Here is a 20,494-nt window from a genome sequence, read left to right as displayed (position 1 = left end):
TAGCCTGGATCCCTCAAAATAAGAAAATGTTTGATGGTTAGCTGAGCCCTTCAGAACCAACCAGAGCCACAGCTGACCCATAGTGCCTAAGCAGCATAGCATGGGTAAGAAATAAATATCTGTTATTGTAAGCCCTAAGAGATTGCAGTTGTTTGACAGAATAACAAAATCTGAGCTAGGGTGCATAAAACAAAATCCCAAGAAACACGTTGGCTCCAAGGATGCGCAGCCAGTAGTGAGGAATCTGTTAGAAGAAGTTAGAAAAATGGCAAGATATGTTAAACAGTAACAAAATATTTGGTAAAACTTTTCCCTGATATCTTCAAATGCAGAAAATGTACACAATGTATTTGGGGCTCTGGGAAAAGAGGTTTGGAGATGATGCCGGTTGCATGAGTTGGTGGTAATTAGCTACATTTAGAAGGTTACTATGGAAGCTATAAAGCCATAATAGCAGGATTGCAGGGACAAAAATAGGAAAAGGGATAGGTATTGTAGGACTTGCAGGATGGAAAGATATGTTCCGCCCCCATCCCCCACTTAGCTTTAGCCTGGTAAAAGATTCTCAAGTTAAGACACTCAGGACAAGTAAAAACAAGGTCACTAAGCCAAAGAAAAGACCAAACCAAGAGTATGACTTTAGCTTTTTTTTTAGTTTATAGCATTTTATTAATATATTCCTTAAATTAACAAGTAAAAATTGTATATATTTATGATGTAAAATGTTTTGCTATATGTATACATTCTGAAATGACTAAATCAAGGTATTTAACATACATAGAACCTCACATACTTATTTTCTGTGGTGAGAACACTTAAAATCTACTCTCAGCGATTTTCAAATATACAATATATTGTTATTAACTGCAGTCACCATGATGCATAAAAAATTTCTTGAACTGATTCCTCCTAACTGAAATTTTGCTTAGCATCTCTTAAAATCTTTTGCAGGAGTAAGTCAGACACCAGTAAGTCTTTTCAGTTTAAAAAACAGTCGGGAATGTAGCAGGGAGAAGAGATCAATGGTGTGGTCTCATGCAGGTCTGATAAATTTGAATTTTCTGCAATGAAGCACATAGAGAGAGGCATGTCTTTTATAAAGAATCGATGGTACTATTATTTGTATTAACTAGAACCAAATAATCTTTTCAATGTCTTTAAGAGTGTTATACTGCAAAATATGCTACTAAGCTGGATATGGAAAAGAACAGTGACTGTTGGAAATGTAAAATGACCAAGCGATTAAGATGACTCAATATCCAGTAACTTGCTTTATGTGATATGCAAAAATATAATCCCATGTGGTATTTAAAAACATATATCACAGTAAATGTCACTAAAGTGTTATAACATTTTGGCCAAGTGACAATAATACTGGATCTTAGTTTCTTTATTTGTAAAAAACACAGTGCAGAACTTAGTATTCTGAGTCCCTCTGAGCTCCCATACTTTGATTCAACGACACTAAAATAGTTCTCTTACTGGCTGTCTTAGCATGTAAAACACAAATTTCTTCCCTGCTCTAAGAAAATGCTACTGCCATTCAAAATAAGTAATAAACATATGGACAGTGTTTTAACAACTTTTCCAAGCTCCTAAAAACTATGGCGACAAAACAGGGACCCTCCCCCGCAAAAAAAAAAAAAAAAAAAGAAAAAAGTTATTTTGAAAGAATCATTTGAAGAAATTACATTATATAAGCAGACAGGGCCTGTGCTTAACAATTAAATACTACAGGCTCCCAAAGGCCAAGTCTTAGTTCCTTAAGACTGCTTAGAATTTTATTCTATTCTCAAATCACAATTTAGTTTCCATAAAAGCTATAATATGAGATCCTCAGAGAATCTAGTATATGTTTAGTTTTCCTTTTATGAAGATTAAATTAATAAATTTTTTTATACTACTTAACAAAATATGTTCCTACAAAACTGGTACAATTCAGCTCAATATTGCAAATAAATCACGTGAAGGCTTTTTTCAAAGACAGAATGAAAACAGAAGCTTGTATACTGTATATTCAAATATAAAAGAACTAATATTTCAATTCATAAACTATATATGTTATTTAGTTCCCCGTATTTGCCCAATTCATATACTCTTAAAACAAACATTTATACTATACAACTATCAAGTGGGAATCATGTCAACCATATGTTGTTGGATAAAAATATCATGATCAATAGCATTTAAAAAGCCATGAAATACATCATAAATAATGCATAATAGTTGACTATTTACAGACACTCCAAAAAGTATTTCCTTTTTTGAGCTTCTATATACATTTTATGACACTGACATCAGTGAGGTCGGTTCACCACCAGCATGTCCTATAAAGGATCAAAAAAACCCATTAAAGTAAGAGGCAAAGCTGAAATAGATCATTTCCATCACATTCTATAAACATCAAGATTCACTATGAAAATCCTCTCCAAGGAAATGTCATATTAAATCACAGAATTCACAACTTTAAGTCCTTATATTTAGAATTTGTTATTGTTACATAATAAACACTAAACACTGATAATGAAGTTGGTGCTGAATGGAATAAAAATGAACCCATAGTTAAAGATAACCTAGATGAAAGCTATAGGAGCTGCTAAAATCAGTTTGTTGGATCCTGCTTGTCAATTCTGGAAGATGACCAGAAAGAACCATCATCTTAAATACAGAGAAAAGAAAAACTTAGCTTTTTCTTTTCCCCATACCTTCCTGTACTAGTCAAGATTCTGAGTCTCCCCTAAAACACATCAACAAGCACACACAGTCCTCTGGGAATTGATGGCATACTTGTACCACACTAAATTAGAAGTAACAAAATTATTAGGAACATTTTGTCTTTACTCATTGTGTCCATTTTTCTTCCCCCTTTGCCTCCCCCTAAAGACCTGTAGACGGGCCTCTTCCAGGTTTGGTGACAACAGGGAATAAAATATATCAATAATGCCAGGCATCAACTTGATACTAATTTAATTTCTCAATTTTCAAATTATGTTATTGTTTAATTTTGTTTCCATCTTGACCTTTCCTCCTATATCTGGGTATCTGCTCATCATCCTAGACCAGAGATTTCCCTGCCTGACTGGGTTCCACTCTGCCCCAGTCTACACACTCATGTTTGCTCTGACTTTGCTGCAGCATGGAGAAGCAGCTGTGTGTTCCTTAACACTTCTTCGATACACCTTCACTCTCCACCAGAGACACCATGCTTTTCTGACCTTTGGTTTAGCAACCCCATTCACTCCAGCCTGAGAGACAGCCCATCAACAGCTGAGTGGGGAGCACCAGGTTGCTGTCCTTCCTACCCTGCTCACTAGAAGGACAACATTTCAAACCTGGGAGCAGCAGGAAGGAGGTTTCTATCTTCTATCAGACAACCTTTCCTTTCTTTTCTGTCCTACAGGAAAAGGAGTCCGTCTCAGGCTAACCCATTTACTTATGATTTTTAATGAAGTCTTTTGTCTTTCTAAAGGATTTGGTGTCAGTAATTTTCACACTTTATTTTTAATTTATCAGTCATTTCTAGTTCTTTCCTTAGCCTACAAAATGTGTATATTTCTCTAAGCCTAGAAAAAGTAGGAAAAACGTCCTCTTTTAGAGTTGCCTTTATCTTGAGCCACCACTAAATTTCTTTCATCTTCTTTACTTCAAAATTTCATGCAAGAGTCATGTTTCCTTGTAGACTCTACTATCTCACCACATTGGCATTGTGAATTTCTTGCACTGGACCTTTCTCTTATAAAGTCTGACTGAATAAATTTTCTCCTAAAGATGAGCTATAGCTTTCTAATCTCCAAAGCCACTGAACTTCATCTCATTAACATTTTTAACGGTATGTAATAATATTCAATTGTACCTTGTACTTGAGACTTTGCAGTCCTTGGCCTCTCTCTTATTATATCACTACTCTTTATTCAATGGCTACTTTTCCTCATTAGGTCCTACATATGTGGGTTCTCATAAAGGTTAAATTGTTGGCTCTTTACTCTTTACGTATCCCCCATAATATTATCTATCTCTATAGATTCAGTTACCACTTTTATTCATGGTGTGCTCCAATTCTCTACCTCTTGCAGTAATCCTTTTCCTAAATTTAAATTCTCCATTTATTGCTACTTCCTAGATATTTTCAAATGGGCACCCCACTGAAATGTTAAATTTTTGAGTTTGTACATTGCAGGAACCGTTCCTAAGCTGAAAAACCCCAAGTCCTTTCTTTAATAAGTAATTCCTCTTTAATAGCTCTTGAATGCATCTTTCTTTTCATTTCTCTCTTGATCATCATGGTTCATGTGCTTTTCACCTCACACACGGACAACTGTAATAGTCCCCTAAAGGACTGTCTTACTTTCAGTTTCCCAACCTTGCCTCCTATATCTCTCCACGCTTCTGGCCTCTCTCCAACGCATCCTAGCAGGATTGATCTCCCAATAGTAATTCTCAGATTGGGTCACTCCTCCATCTTCAACAGAAGGCATACCAAAGTTTGACTACCTTAAATTTTTCTTGCCTATTTTCCATAATTTCATACATTTTATTCAAATTGCATAACACTCTATCAGAAGACACCTGTCTCACAGGATGTTGACAGGTATTACATGGAAATGATTGGTAGATTTGAGAAATTTTCTGTTAAATGTTATATTTCACAATTTCTCAACATCTTCATTATGTCAATATGCATTTTTTTTTTTTTTTTTTTTTTTTAAGATGGTGTTTCGCTCTGGTTGCCCAGAATAGAATACAATAGCATGATCTCGGCTCACCGCAACCTCCGCCTCCCAGGTTCAAGAGATTCTCCTGCCTCAGCCTCCTGAGTAGCAGGGATTACAGGTGCCCACCACAATGTCTAATTTTGTATTTTTAGTACAGACGGGGTTTCTCCATGTTTGTCATGCTGGTCTCGAACTCCCGACCTCAGGTGATCCACCCACCTTGGCCTCCCAAAGTGTGGGATTACAGGTGTGAGCTACTGTGTGAGGCCGCAATTTGTTTTAGTTAGACAATACAGAACTCCTAGACTGGCTTTCACGTACAAAGTTTTTTTCTTTTTTTTCTCAAGAAAATCTAAACTGTAAGCATCCTGAGACCATAAACAGTGAATAAATCATTTATATTCATTATAGTGTCTAATAAAGTGACCTTAGGCCAAGGAAATAACTTCATGTCAGGATATGCTGAATTTTATTTTTTTATAACTATTCATAAAATTATTTTTATAGTAGTCTTTTGTCCCCCAAGATGTTAAAATTTATGTACGTTTAATTATATAAACTAGCAGTTAAAAATAAAATGATAACCCTAACATGTAGTTTGTTACACATGTAATCCTAAAATAGATATTGCTGCTAGAATCATTATCTGCAGATAATGATAAAGTTTAGATCTACTCAATGGATTTAGCTTAAAAGCCGAATGTATTTCCATAAATGAGGTACAGGATTCACAAAGTACTAAGTACAGCTAGGTAAAGAAATTTTAGTATCAGCAAAAGTTTTTTTAATGACCAGTAGAATTCTACTTGGAATTTCTAGGGTCAGTTTAACCCGGTTCCTTTGGGATCAGCATGTAACATGTATTTTCAAAGACCTTGGGGAATAAAGCTGTATTATGAGATTCTTGGGGTCGCAGGACTCTAATTGGCTCCAAGCTGGTCCCTATAGGTGATAGAAATAGACCTATTCTGAGAGGAGTTCAACTGAATTCAGCCATGCTCCTCAGGGGCCTAAGAAAAAATGACCCGAATGCTATTGGTTCCCTATATGCCCACAGCAGACCCTCTCAAAGAAACCAGTGACAGAGAGATCCCTATCCAAATATAAGAAATTAATAAACAGTATAAATTGAATCACTGTTCGAAATACTACATTCAGTAACATTTAAACTTGAAAGGAGCTGCAAGGTGAGAATTACTCTTCATTCCTTTTCATTCCATCCTCCTCCCCATGCTTAAATCTCTCTAACTTGTAGGAATTACCTGATGAAAAGGAAGATTATTACAGGAGATAATTTAGTTAGGAAAAATATTAACAATTTTTCTACAATTTTTGAAGCAGCTCTATAAAAACATATTTGCAATGAGCCACAGAAGTACCTAGATTAAAAAAACAAAACAAAACAAAAAAAAACAGCATTTGCTGGCACAGGTAAAGCTGGGACTCCCAACTGTATGCTTACAGAGCTAGAGAACTGATGAACATTCTAGGAGTTTATTTGCATGAACTGACAATTTTGTTTGTTTTGCAATGTGGCTACAGACAGACAGGACAGTGCATCGATGCCCAGGAGGGAGTAAAACAATAAACAAGATGGATGACATGGTACATACACTTTTCTCGTCTGCAGGAAAATTTGAGGTTCCAGGGGATAGGTGATTTAAGAACTGATGCTACAGAAGCTGTTTTCACAAAATACTTTAAGACTCTAAACACAATGATGTTTTAAAATTCATATATGGTCAGGTATGGCATGGATTTGAACAGGGGTCATTTTTTCCATTGCTGCCTGCACCTCAGTTTTGGGTATTTGGGAATCAGTTACTTTGGAAGCACAAGAGGACAAGAACTTTCCATAGGCAGTGTTTTTGTTGCGCTGTTGCTTTTTCCACTGAGGGCATTAGCAATGATGAGAAAGCAGTAGGGCAAAAACTCATTTGACCTCTCTACTCATTTGACCTCTCTTTCAGCTCATGTGCTTCCCACAAATATTTGGTGCAGGAATTTGCAGAGAATTCAGGGTCATAGAAAAGGCAAATGAAGGTGAACAGTCCAAAGAACTACAATTATTACTATCAACCTAACTTCATTTTTAGTCATCAGTTCATCTATTCATTTGTTCAACAAATATCAATTGAAAGCCTATTATTTGTCAAGCACTGTGGCTACAGGGCTAAACAAAATATGAATACATATTTTAGTAGAGGAGAGAGGCAATGAGAAAGTTAAAAATATAAATAAGATAATTATAGATTGCATTCTATATAAAGAAAATAAATACAATATTATAATAGAGATTAATCATTCAGGGATAGAGGTAAAAAAAAAAAAAGTCTGCAAGTAGAGAGTGGCCAAGAATATAAGAGGTGGAGAAATTTTCATTTTACTTATTCTGAAGAGTAGAGGCTAAAGAACCTCCTTCTCTCCTACCTGCCTCCTTCTCGATCCAAAACACAATAGCAATCAAGATAACTCATTTTCAGTCTAAAAGAAATAAGACTAGACATAATGCCTATACATTCCAAGGCTATTTTTCAAATCTGGTTAAATAATATCTTGAAAACACTACATTGGAAAAAGTCCTCTATCTTCTGTGACGTTCGGCCCCAGACTCTTGGAAGCTCTCAGGACCACCTCAGTGATGCACTGTTTCATTCTTTCTTGGCTACGAATCCCACAGACTTGGACTGGTTTCTACTTTTCCTGTCTTTTGCCTCTCTATCCTTTGTAAAAGTTCTGTTCTTGGACGTTTTGACTGCAAAATGGGATAGCCTTTCTAACTTGCTTTTCCTTGATGCCAGTAAAGTCAGGCAGAAAATGCCTTTATTTTTCAGGTTATTACTAATTACTGTGGAAAAACACATGAGCATTGTAAAAATGATTAACATGAATAAGTTCCACAGCTTGGAGTTATGGAATAACTAACTGTGCTGGTCTTCAGTTACAGATCCTGCCTGTCTCTGAAATGATCATTTTAGTGGCAATAACTTTCTACCTTGGGTTTTTATACTTAGAGGTAACCCTTACCATGCTTCTTTCTTAATTCTAATTCTGCCCTTATGATGAAATCAAGGTAGAACATTGTACTTAATGTCTTGGTGTCTCCAGCATTCATTCATCCATTCATTCATTCATTCACTCACCAAATATTTATTTGGTATTTCATTTTATGCCAAAGACTGTGCCACACATTGGAAATACAAAGATGACTAAGACGTAAGAGATAGTTTCCTTTCTATAAAAGGACAAAATGTAGGAGGTAATTATAAAGTAGATAATTACATCATATGATAAACTTCCTGAGACAGGTAAGTTCAGATTTCTATGGGGCAAAGAGGAGAATAACCTAACCTAGATAATGATAGTCAAGAAATTAGAACAAGAAGAGTTAAGGTTGCACTGAACTGTTTGAACTGTCTTGAAGAATGGGATTAACTCCTGGGATGAGTTCAGGTAGGGTGAAATTGGGAGTAGGGTGAAATAGGTAACAAAAAAAATACCAGTTGATGATGGCAGTGGTGGCCCTTCTATAGTGGCCACTGGCATGATGCCAGCTGCAGTGGGAGGGGTACATCTGGGGCTCCAAATAGCCGGGAATAGGTGGAAGCTCCGCTCCTTTCCGACTTGGCAAGGCAGAAGTCTTGCACTCCCTGGGAGCAGCTGTGGCCACCGAGCCATGGCTGGGGACCCAGGCATCCCTGTGCTCTTGGGAGCTGGGGGCAGGTAGGAGCCCACCTTCCTAGGTGCAGCTGCAGCCACTCAAGTCACACTGCGGACACTGGCATCTGTGCACTCTTGGGGGCCTAGAAAGGCCCCTCTGTCCCTGCAGGCTCAGAAATGCCTGCTCCCACAGCTTGGCTTCCCTCCGTTCCTGGTGCCTGTTCTGATCTTGGAGCAAAGATGAGGCCAAGCCTGCACACTGTTGGAACCTAGTTGGGTGTGTCTTTGCTCAGGGCAGCACTGACATGCCAGCCCCCTGCCACCTCAGCCCCCCTGGACTTTGGGCATCAACAAGCACAGGATGGAGGCAAAGTGGGGGCTGAGGGTAGCTTCAGCACTAGCTTGCAGCCACCCATTGGCACAAGCAGCCTGGGCATCATGAACAGCTTCAGGAGACAGACAGACTCCTGGATAGAAAGGGATGGGTTCCAGGTGAAACTCCACCTTCAAGCTGGGGAAGGCCTAAAGCTTGGGTGCCAGGCTGTCAGACCCAAGGACCAGAATGGGAAATTATGGTGCTTTTTCCGTGCCCACCTGTGGCTGCCCATGAACCAATCAGGAGGCACTTCCTCCATCCAAAGCCCATAAAAACCCTGGACTCAGCTAGACTCAAAGAGATGATGGGACAACCTGCTTGTGTAGAAGAGTCTCCTCTCTGAAGAGAGCTGAGCAGACATCGGAACTACTAGCTGCAGAGAGCAGTTACCCACTTCAGAGTATCCTCTCTGCTAAGAGATGAACACTCATCAGGATACTGTGGCTGCAGAGAGGAGCTACCTACTGCGGGTCTCCTCTGAGCTGTTCTATTACGCAATAAAACTCCTCTTCCCCTTGCTCACCCTCCATTTGTCCACATACCTCATTCTTCCTGGACACAGGACAAAAACTCAGACCTGCTGAATGGTGGGGATAAAAGCTGTAACACAAACAGGGCTAAAACACACCCCTTCCCCGCCATGTTGCAGGCAACAAGAAGGAGAGAAGAGAGAGGGAGGGAGGAGCTATGGCCCTTCAGGGAGCCCAGACCTGGGAGTTCCCTGAGCCAGGGCTGTGACCTCAGCCAGCATGCCTGGCTGTGTGCAGTGGCTAAGCCCCATGCTTGCTCACTCATATGCCCCTCGCTGCTCCACACCTGGCTCACCCTTGGCAGGTATGAGATTCAGGCCAGCAGAGCAAGCCAAGTGCAGCCTGCCAGGCCAAGTGGATGGAATGAGCCCACCAGACTCCAGTAAAAACTTGGGCAAAGGCACCACCAGCCACAGAGGTTTCTGGCTGGTGAAGTGACACCCAAGGATCCTATAATATTTGTATGTCCTAGAAGTAAGGGACACCATGGCACCATGACCTATGTAGTTGGAAACAAGTGAGGGTAGAAAAGCACAAAGCACATTTTTCTTAAAACTTTCAAAATTACTTACTGGTTTTTGAGTAAGGGAATGATTTGGCTAGTTTGCATTTAAGAGATAGGGTAAAGAATACAGTTGAAGACAGATGTTATAGCAACAAACTATTAGATTCTACTGCAAGTAATCTAGAAAAGCCATGACAAAACAGTAGCCTTGTGGAAAGACAAGAGGGAAGATTTGAGAGCAATTAAGGAACTAGAACCTTACTGTACTTGGAAGATGGATGCTAAAACTAGTGGAAGAAAAGAGAGGGATTGAGAATGAGACAGATATTTGACCTGAAAGTCTCGCTGAAACCATTTATTTATTAAGACAAGTTTTAGGTAAAAGAAGATAACATGTTTAGTTTGGAATAAGTTCCAATTTGGAGTAAGCTATAAATACCACTAGCTTTGTTAATAAACATTTGTATGCAAGGTTTAAGAGCTCCTTAAAAAAATCCGGGCGCGGTTCACGCCTGTAATATTTCACAAGGTTCGGCTAACATGGTGAAACCCCGTCTTTGGCGGGCACCTGTAGTCCCAAATTTTTGCACCCCAGCCTGGGTGACAGAGCAAAGACTCCGTCTCAAAAAAAAAAAAAAAAAAAAAAAAAAAAAAAAAAAAAAATAATCCTTTAATATTTCAATGTTCGATTTTCAAATTTTTCCATCTTAAGTGTCACCCCTTCCAATATGCCTCTGGCCTACCCAATAATGATGCATTGGACCAACCTCTTCACACACAAACCCTGATTTTGTCTTTTTACTAGAAAGGAAAATGCAGTTCACAAAAAGACTGCACTCAAAAGATCTCATCCTAGATTCCATTATAAATTCAAAGTATCAAAAATTCACAACTATTCATTAAATCTTTCTATTATAAGAAAAAACACTAAGCACTACATTAAAACACACACACACATGCAATGAGCTAAAACATAATAAAGTTTAAAATAAGCTGTCTCTGTATGAAACAGGGTGCAGATGAAACAGGAGAGGAATAAACTCATTTCAAGTGATATTCTAGTAAATTCTTCAGTTGAATGGTAGTCCTCTGGATATTAATTTTGTTAATATGCTTTCTACCTTATGCAAATGTTACTTAAACTCTTTTGCATTTAGCAAAAGAGTTTAAGTAACATTTGCATAAGGTAGAAAGTATAAATTATATAGGAAACATAAAATAAAAATATGTCCCTTTAACTACTTAGTAGATAAAAATACTCTAGGAAGGAATTATGTATTATCTACACTCTCTGTTTTTTGCATTTTGTTTCCTTCTTTAATGTGGCATACTTTAATTCTTAAAAAAAATTATAATAATTTAGAGTAATTGAGGAGTAAGAAAAAAGTGATTTATTAGTTCTCTATTTTCCAGAAATTATAAAGTTTGTTAGTGGGGGTTGTACCTAATTGTTTATAATTGTTCTTCACATCCATTTGACATACTTGAATGAAAAAAATGGTAAAAAAAAATCCAATTATTACTAAACAGATTTTATATGAGTAATAGTTTGCTGTTAGCTACAATTAAAAAAAATCAGGAACTACTTCACATCAAAAAAGAAAAGGGCAGAAATCATGCCAGCATACTTAAAAAAATAAAAATTGTACTTTAAAAAATAAAAGTTCAATTTAAAATATTAGTTTACTCAAAATGCAAATATATTCAATATAAAAATTTATTTTTTATCCAATTAGTGAAAGAACACAGTAAAAATACTAAAAAATGAAGTAAATTGTTTTTACCTAGAAGCATTATAAATCAGAAGCAAATTCTGTCAAATGTTAGTCATTGAGAACATCAATCTGTACAATGACTCTGCTGTCAACTTCAGGTTTTGAGACTTAATCATTTCAGAAGCAAGAAAGTCATAAGTCATATTTTACCCAAGAGACACTTGGGTACACATATTCAAGCTGTTACCCTCATAAATTTCTTGACAGTTTGCCTGAAGGTCAATTGGCAATGAAATAATAAAAAATTTAATTTTTGAACAGATTATGTGAAGAAAGATTTAAAGAAATATTTAGTCATTTGGCTTTATATATAACTGGGGAATCTGCAATAGCTGCAAAACTAGTAAACACATAATAGTCCTGAAGTATACTTAATATGTAAGTGCATGATGTGGAAAGTGGAAGTGCTAAATAACATCAGAACATCTGACCCAGTTCATTTTTTTTTCTAAAAGTGTTCATTTAAATTATTTTATATAAAAAGAAGCATAGTTCATTAATGTGTAATCCCTACACAGATTTTATTACATCATGCATTGTATTTTTTCAGACTGTGGTAAAATTATGGTTGGTAACAAAACAGGCCACAAATGCTTCCCCTCTCTATCTTCCTCTTTTAACATTTTCCTTTTACCTTTACTTTGAGGCTTAAACATGTGATCTGCTGTGTATGCCAGTCTGCCCTGGCTGCCGTAACAAAATACAGTGGTGGCTTCAACAATGGAAATTTGTTTTATCACACTTCCGGAGGCTACAAGTCTGATATCTGAGTGCCACATGGTCAGGTGAGGTTGAGGGCTCTTTTGCTGTGTGCTCACTTAGCCTTCCTCTGTCCAAGAAGACAGTGGGAGAGATCAAGTTCTCTGTTGCCTCATAAGGACACTGATTTCATCAGAACAAGATGCTACCATCACAACTTAATTACTTCCCAAAGGCACCATCTCCAAATTCAATCACACTGGGTATTCTGGGGGTATACAAAGACTCAGCCCGGAATACTATGTCCAGTGAATAAGACAATAAGAAATATGAAAATATGAAATAAGTAGATATTTGAAACCATTTGTGCATTTGAGCCTGTCCTCTCTTGCTAGTTCTTAAGGATGTCTTGGGACCCTTGTCATCACCATGCTATGAAGAAACAAACTAGTCTGCTGAATAATAACTGGCATACAGCCTTGTTCCATCATTGCCCTCGTTGACCCAGACTTGCTTAGCTGTGGGTAAGATGATCTGAGAGATGAGGATCAGACCTACCACTTTATGAGACAACTGTAACTGAGTCTTAGCATTTTAGAAGTCCTAAACCCTCTAGCATGTTTGAATCTGATCTATCTTCTGTCCCATTGTATCCATTGTGATCTGGGATACCAGAATATCACATGAGTAACAGCATTCCCAAATGTACTCCTATCTCTGTAGCATGACTTCTATCTTGACTGTTGGTTTTCACTCCAGTTCCCAAAGGACGGAAATTGTGGCCTAAATTTTAGCCCTTTTTATTGGAACATAGATCTCCTGCCTTATTTCTGCCAAGCTGCTCCTCTTTTCTGCACCTTCCTCCCAGCACCTCTTACTTTAGAGAGCTGATAAGACTGTAGAGAATTTTGACTTAACGTAAACAGGCCTGCTATCTATACATATAACATTGGTGGGCTGACAAAAAAAATATCAGCACAGTTCAGATTTCCTCTGCTTTCCCCACCTGACTGGCCCTTTCAAATATCAGCACTAGTTCATGTGTAATCTAAGCTCTTTGGACCCAGTGATATGGATTACCCGTCACCTTAAACAGTTCTATCAACAAAGTTTTGCGAGAAGAAGAAAGCCTCTTTCTATCATTTAATTCACAAATATTTATCAAACGACTCCTATGTGGCAGAAGTCCAGTGTGCTAGCACTACGGGTATAAAGAGGAAACAAGATATAGTCTATGCCTTCATGGAGTATATAATCTTTTTAGAGATAATAACAAGGAAAAAAGAATATAACACTCTATGGCAGCTTTTCAGCTAGAATTATCTGAATCCCTAAAAATGGAAAATTGTTTTAGTGGCTATTTTCTTAGTTCTTCTAATATTACATAAATATTATGCAACATAATGCAAAAGAGAAAAGTTAACACATAAAATTGATAAATCAGGTGTAAGGCTTAGGTCATTAGGGAATAATTTTCTCATCAAAATCTAGTTGGGAAAAACTGCTCTAAAGTAATAACTATTATATAAGGCAGCATAACTAAACCAGACTGAGATCATAAAAATATTTTGGTTACTTGAGCCTTGAATGATGAGCATGATTTCATCAAGTGACAAGCAAAGAGTAAAAAAATCCAAAAGAATATTTGCAAAAATTCTTCTCAAGAGAGATGAGGATATCCTTGGAGAACTAACAGATAAATAAATGCCCTCTTCCAGTTAGATAACCAATGATGTTCCAACAAGTAGCACAGCAAAGATCAATAGAGACTTAAGACATTTGAAGAACTGATATACACAATTAAACATGCAGTGTCATCTTTATAAACCTGCTTCAATATTAAGTTCAGTGTTATGGGTAAGAAATGAATATTGCAATATTTTATTCATCTTTGTTAATGTCCTTTGGGTTATATGAGACAGTTTTTCACTCCTTCTATGATGTTAGGCTGCACAAAAGAGAAGAAAGTGTACTAATTAAATGCTCAGGTAAATATTTTATTGCTAACAAAAATTACTAGAGATTACTTGTGGACAAAAAAAACCCAGAAAAACAAAAAAACATATTCTCTGACAACTTGTCTAAACTATAAGTAACACAGTGTCCTACCTTACTGAGCTAGGGCTTAATTTTGTTCAACATCATGGGAGTCTCAATTTCAGCACTTATTCTTTGTTATGATATATTCTTACTAGTATGTTTTAGAATCAACTTCAAGAAATAACTGAATCTATTTGCCAATTATTGTCAAAAACAACAGCTCAATATTTATTATGCCAAAACCAATTCATCAATTTCAGCAAATGTTCTTCTACACTCAGATATAAAATGCTCAACGTTTTGTTCAAGAGGTTAGCTTCATTATACGTGGAAGTATTATGTGGCAAAATCATTCTGACATGTTTAATATACTGCTCAAAATTATAAATTTCATAAGAACCTTGTAAGTTATTTTATCATAGAAGTGATGGAAATGAGACTTTAGCCTACAAAATATCCTGAGTCAAAGTCAACTCTTTTATGCTTTAGAGTGGAGAATTCTATGGCTTTGTTAAAGCTCGGGTCAAATAGCTGACTAGATCCAAAACTGCATTTGAATTAAAGTCCTTGGACTACTATAAAGTACACTTACAGAACTATCTTGATAGAGAGATGGCACAGCCTTCCATCCAGGTACGAACACAAATAAGCTCTTTGATTATTATATAAGAATGTCATGTTTGCAACCCACACAATTAGAATTCAATGCATATCTAATTGCAATAGGCAATACAGAACTGCGATGCACTTTATATTTGATAATTTGCTATCCACCTTTAGTCCAAAGTCAGCCAAAGAATCAACATGTTGCTGTAAATTCACATGTGAATGTAACCTCTCTGCTGCAAGCACATGATGATAAAAAAATCTGAAAAGCAAAAAACAAATTAAATATCTAACCTAAATGGTGATCATAATAACAATATCAACAAGAAGAAGCATCTCCATTGCCCAGAAACAGAGGGAAAACACAGCATGGTTTTCCAACACAGCATTGGAAAACACAGCATTGAGCCTGCTGGAATGTGGGACTGGAAGTAGTCAATGAAGCAGAAGTTCATGCTCTGCGTGGTAGAGGGGGCTCTAAGTACTCCACACAAGATGGGAGATAAGAAAGTCTGTCTCCCTGATACAGGCCTGGTGCTGGTCCGGCCTGCTGTCCGTACCTTTAAACCTCCTGAATGGAGGAATACAAAAATAAAATCATTGCTCATCAACACCTGAGAATATGTGAAATTATGAACCTGTCAGCATGGCTTTGGTGTGTATCCAAATGAGAAGTAGTAATACTATCCCAAATGTTTTGGAATGAAATTACCTAAGTCCTATAATAAAAATCAATTTATTTTTACTATTTTTTTCCAACAAAGTACACACACACAGTTATAAAATACAATGATTCAGAATAGGAAAAATAGGTTACTTTTGGCATTATAATATGAAATACAAATAATTTAATGATTAAAGATTTAGTCTTATTTTCAGAATGTCAATGTTAAAAATTTTTTAAATTTTCCTTACTAGCCAAGACTGGGCACACTATATAATGTACCTTATTTTAAATAATTATGATTAATACATCTTTCAGCCAGTAGGATTAAGAACCACAATTGATAGTTTCATAAAAACATGTAAAAATTATCTTCCCATCTAATACAATACAGAATCTCTGCTTAGCCTTAACTTGGAATACTTCAAAAATAAAATATTTTTTATTACATTAGCCAGCATATATAAAGTTTCTCACTGTTATTCCAATATACTTAGAGCATGAAATCACATGACACTAAAGGAAAAAAAAATTACCTCTATAATCTAAACTACAATGAACATGAATACGATTTGTATCATTTTTAAAGTTACCTGAATAGAGAGAGAACCCGCGTTTGACACTTTTCTCCCGGCTCAGGGCTAAGAACAGAGGCAACTGATCATTAACTTTTAGCCACAAGCAAACTTACACACATATCTCCAGAGACTCTGCTTTGCCCTTCCCTCTCTCTTCTCTCAAATAGGGGAAAGTTAGTTCTTTCTCTTTTTCAAGAACCTGCTTTGACATGCACAATTAGTTGATACTTTTCAAAGTCTAAAGTAAGCTTGGCTTAAATTATATCATGGGTCAAAGAAGGTGGCCAAGACTGGCAATGTGAACTGCTAAATTTAACCTTCTCATGTGTTATGTTGATGTAGCCACATTTTCAAGCACATTTTCCATCATGTGATTTAATATGCATAAAGCATATTGCAAAAATGCTGTACTATATAAATTAATAGTTGAGTGACTTTTCACTGAGTCTGAGACTAGGTAACTTTGTAAGTTACGAACAATAATAAAGAGGCCAGGGTCAAAGTGTTGAATCTCTTGTAGGCCAGCCAGTTTAATCTGTTTCCTGATCACACATAACACTCCCTACATGGTCAGCCATTCTGTAAATGCCTGTTCTCTGCCCCAAAGAGTCCCCAGCCCTGTGTGAGGGTGAATCTGGTGATAGATCATTAGTACCATCTTTGTGTTTGAAGAAATTACAATAACCTTTGGAAAAATGCAGTGCTGTAATTTATTAAATACTTTTCATATTCTAGGTAACCATTGTGCCAAATAATTTATACCTATTACCCTATTCTCTAAATGATACATGATAGACATTATGATAAATATTTTCCTATGGGGACACTGAAGCTCAGAGTTTTGATTACTTATTTCACATAGCTGTGAAATATTGGGTCCCGGATTCCGACTCTAGATTGTCCAGATTTGAGGCCTATGTTCCTCTCTATCAAACAGCATGCCAGACTCCCTCTATCAGTGGAAGAGAAATATCTGATTTCCTTTGTGAAAGATGCTATTATTTACATCTAAGCACTAAGCAGTTGCCACTTGTAAAATATGCTTCCCAAAGATTTGGGAAGGCTGCATTTCTAAATGTGTATAATTATTAAATAATAATAAACAGGTAATAACACAAATAACTTCTAGAAATTTTATCTAATTTATTTAACCAAATAAATTAAATGCTTTTACAAAATATGTGGTATGTTTCTATCATTTCTACTGAAAACTTAAGCTTAAAAACTAAAATGAAATAAAAGCATAAAGAAATTTTACCCTAGTACAAAATTAGACATAAACTGAGATTTTAACACAGTGAACAAATTGTACTATGAATTTCACAATTATATAATATATCTGACAATCAAAAGCAGTCTATATATTTACTGAGAAATCTTCAAATGCTTCTTTGTCCCAATGAAACAAGGTGCTTAGTGGCTAGTGAGTGTTCAATACATTTATTTGGGGTAAAATTACTAAAATGTAATATAAGTGATTAACCAACGAATAACTTCATTTTGTACCCTGTACATATACCTCAAAGTAGTTTCTTTTTTAAAAAGGGTAAAAGAATAAAATTTCAATAATATTGTTTGCTTTATCAACTACTTTTTTATATTGATAATATGACAAGACTCAATTTTATGTACAGAAATTATCATCAACATTATTCAGTTAATATGTTATTTATTACATCAAGAATAATAATTTTAAAAGGCTCCCATATGTATAAGTTAACTGTTTTAGCTAGTATTATTACAAAATATTCTAAAGTTAAACAAGAAGAGAAATACAAAGACATACTTTTGATATGTAAACATTGTTATCAAGAAAATAGTTTGATAAGATCTATAAAGAACAAAATTGACAGGAGTTTGAAAAATGTATTTTGTACTTATTTTGTATTATTTTGCTTACTGTCGTTACAATATAAAATCCTCAAAAAATACTATCCACTGATAAAACCAGGGTCTGTTAAGTCTAGTGTGCATGTTCGAAAAGTTTAAAGAGTTCAAATTATAAATTACATATTTTCTTTCTAAATGTAGAATTCATCTTTCTTCACATAAGATATTTCTTCTATCATATTACTTTAACATGTTAAACATTTTAAGCAAATATATCAAAAATTAAAATTCACCTAAAGCAGCAAATTATGGGTTGTTTGCTGGTGTAAAACAAATAGCAAATAGAATGAACTGAGTTTAATATTAACTTTAGTCACCTTTGTAATCACACTAACACCTTCAACAATTTGACTCACCTTTTTTTATAAGAATATAACTTAAGAGTACAGAGAAATCACATTACTAAAGTTGGGCAACTAAATTCTGTGAGATGTGAGATAAACACAGACAGTGTGGTTTCTACATGCACCTTTGAGAAAAGAAAAGCCAAATGCAAAACAGACCTGTTCACCAGGAGCCCTGGGGAGAGAATGGCTGAAGGTGACTAACTTTTGCCAAGGTTATAAATTCTCAAAAGTAACTCCAAAAATAGGATCATGCGAGATTTTTTTTTAATTTCCGGTTTCCAAAATTCTTCAATAATATGAGGACAGGAGAGAAAGGAAATGCAGATAGTCTTAGGAGAAAACCTTGATAAATAGCCTGTGTGCCCTTGGAACAGGTTATTAATTCCGTGTTTAAAACATGACAATAAGTTCTTGGCAATAGATTTATTTATAATATTATTCCCAAGTTTCACGAAGCATTTTACACATTTCCCTTGTGAGATTATGATGTTTTTTGCATTGTAACTAAGGAGTAAAACTGAATTAATGTGCAAAATCCAAGTTTTTCATCTGAATAAAAAGTACAAGAAATTCTAAAGAACAGAAAGCTCACATATATCTTGTGAATGGAAAACAGCAGTAAATTAATCAGAAAACACAAAAACCAAAGGTCTCACAAACATAATGGAAATAATATAACACATTTCTTTTCTCATCTGGATACAATATTTTTTTCTATTCTTTTCCTGGAAACAGTACCATAATCCTAACTTTCACTGAGTAGTACTAACAGTGATTCTATTTTCTAAATTCTAGAATTACAATGGAGCTAAAAGTTAGCTTACAGCAGAAGAAAACAATCCACATTAATTATCTCTCAGAGTTATAATGTAAAAAGAAATCATTTTTAACCTTGATAAGCATAAGAGAAAGATGCCATCAGTCAAATTTGCTTTCACAGAATAATTCCTTTAAAGTTTTAATACATCCTAGAAAAATCTAATTGGGGGAGGGTGATCCTAAATATGCAAGTATTCTACCACCTTAATAGATTCCCCCTTCTTGCTGACAACAGGAGTTCACTAATGGAAAAGAATTATTGGAAAGGTGATTTGAGTACATGGTACATTTAAGACCCTTACTTTCTTAGCTATTATCCATTCAATAGAAGATACTACTGTATTTAGCCAATAGAGGAAACAAGTTCAGAGAGAGAGTGCTTTAAAAATATTCTTCTAGCTCAGGACCTTGGGTTCCACTTAGCTCCCCACCATCACTCTCAGCTTGCACTGTGGTCCCACAGCTTTCTATTAAATGCACTAACATTCTGCCACTCAGCTCAAAGTCTCAGAGTCAGCAAAAATGTCTCCTCTAAAATGAAACCAAAGTTGCCAATCCTTGTAAATTCTACTTGGAGAAGTTAAATCTATCTTCTTTCCCTAATTCCCACAGGCACCAACAAGTTTAGTAGCCTTCCAAGTGTTATCCCAGCCTTCAATCTCTCTACTCAAAACCCCAAATCTTTGCCTAAACTGTACATCTAACATGAATGCAGACAACGACATGCTCCTACTCAAAACTGGTCAATATCCCCTCCCCTTCCCAACATCCACATACCACAAGCATCTTCCACCCACCCAACCACCTAACCACTTCTCCTCCACATAGGAATGCCAGAGAATATGTTATAAAACATAATATGATAGGGTGTGTAGTTTCCATCTGTTGCTATTGCCAATTACACTAGAATAGGTATCTTAATGTGCTTTGACTTTTTACTGCTATTTGTAAAATAAGAAGTCATTATTTCTCCTGGTTTAAAAACACTACAAAGGCATTAGTCATTAACCAGATATAAATAAATGAAGTTTAAGGCAACATTAAATCTACTGTCTCAGTCACATCTCACAGGGCATGAGATCTTTCCACACCTCAAAACAAATTTACATCTTAAATAAAACTTAAGGTAACCTTTTGTTATTTTAGGATTTTTATCATAGTTTATTTTATTGTGTTTTTCAATTTTGTGACAGGGTCTCACTCTTTCACCCAGGATGGAATGCAGTGGCAATCAAAGCTCACTGCAGCCTTGAACTCCTGGGCTCAAACTAGCCTGCTTCAGCCTCCTCAGTA

The 20,494-nt window shown here is 35.9% G+C and overlaps 1 protein-coding gene across 12 annotated transcripts in view; it reads right to left on the bottom strand.

The window, feature by feature from the left end:
- The window catches only part of SLC16A7 (solute carrier family 16 member 7), a 176,763-nt gene that overhangs the window by 89,741 nt on the left and 66,528 nt on the right, over positions 1-20,494 (bottom strand). Inside the window, exon 4 of one of the 12 annotated variants that reach the window (XM_050749610.1) lies at positions 15,072-15,165. The exons of 8 other annotated variants lie outside the window; for them this stretch is intronic. The gene's annotated coding sequence lies outside the window, so the exon portion shown is untranslated. Of the gene's footprint in view, positions 1-15,071; positions 15,166-16,160; positions 17,207-18,538; positions 19,269-20,494 lie in introns of those variants that run through there. 3 more of the 12 variants (XM_050749611.1, XM_050749614.1, XM_050749612.1) reach the window with 3 other exon arrangements.

The sequence above is a fragment of the Macaca thibetana genome, chromosome 11, assembly GCF_024542745.1.
Source record: "Macaca thibetana thibetana isolate TM-01 chromosome 11, ASM2454274v1, whole genome shotgun sequence".
NCBI lineage: Eukaryota > Metazoa > Chordata > Mammalia > Primates > Cercopithecidae > Macaca > Macaca thibetana.
This window is presented reverse-complemented; position numbering and strand designations above follow the sequence as displayed.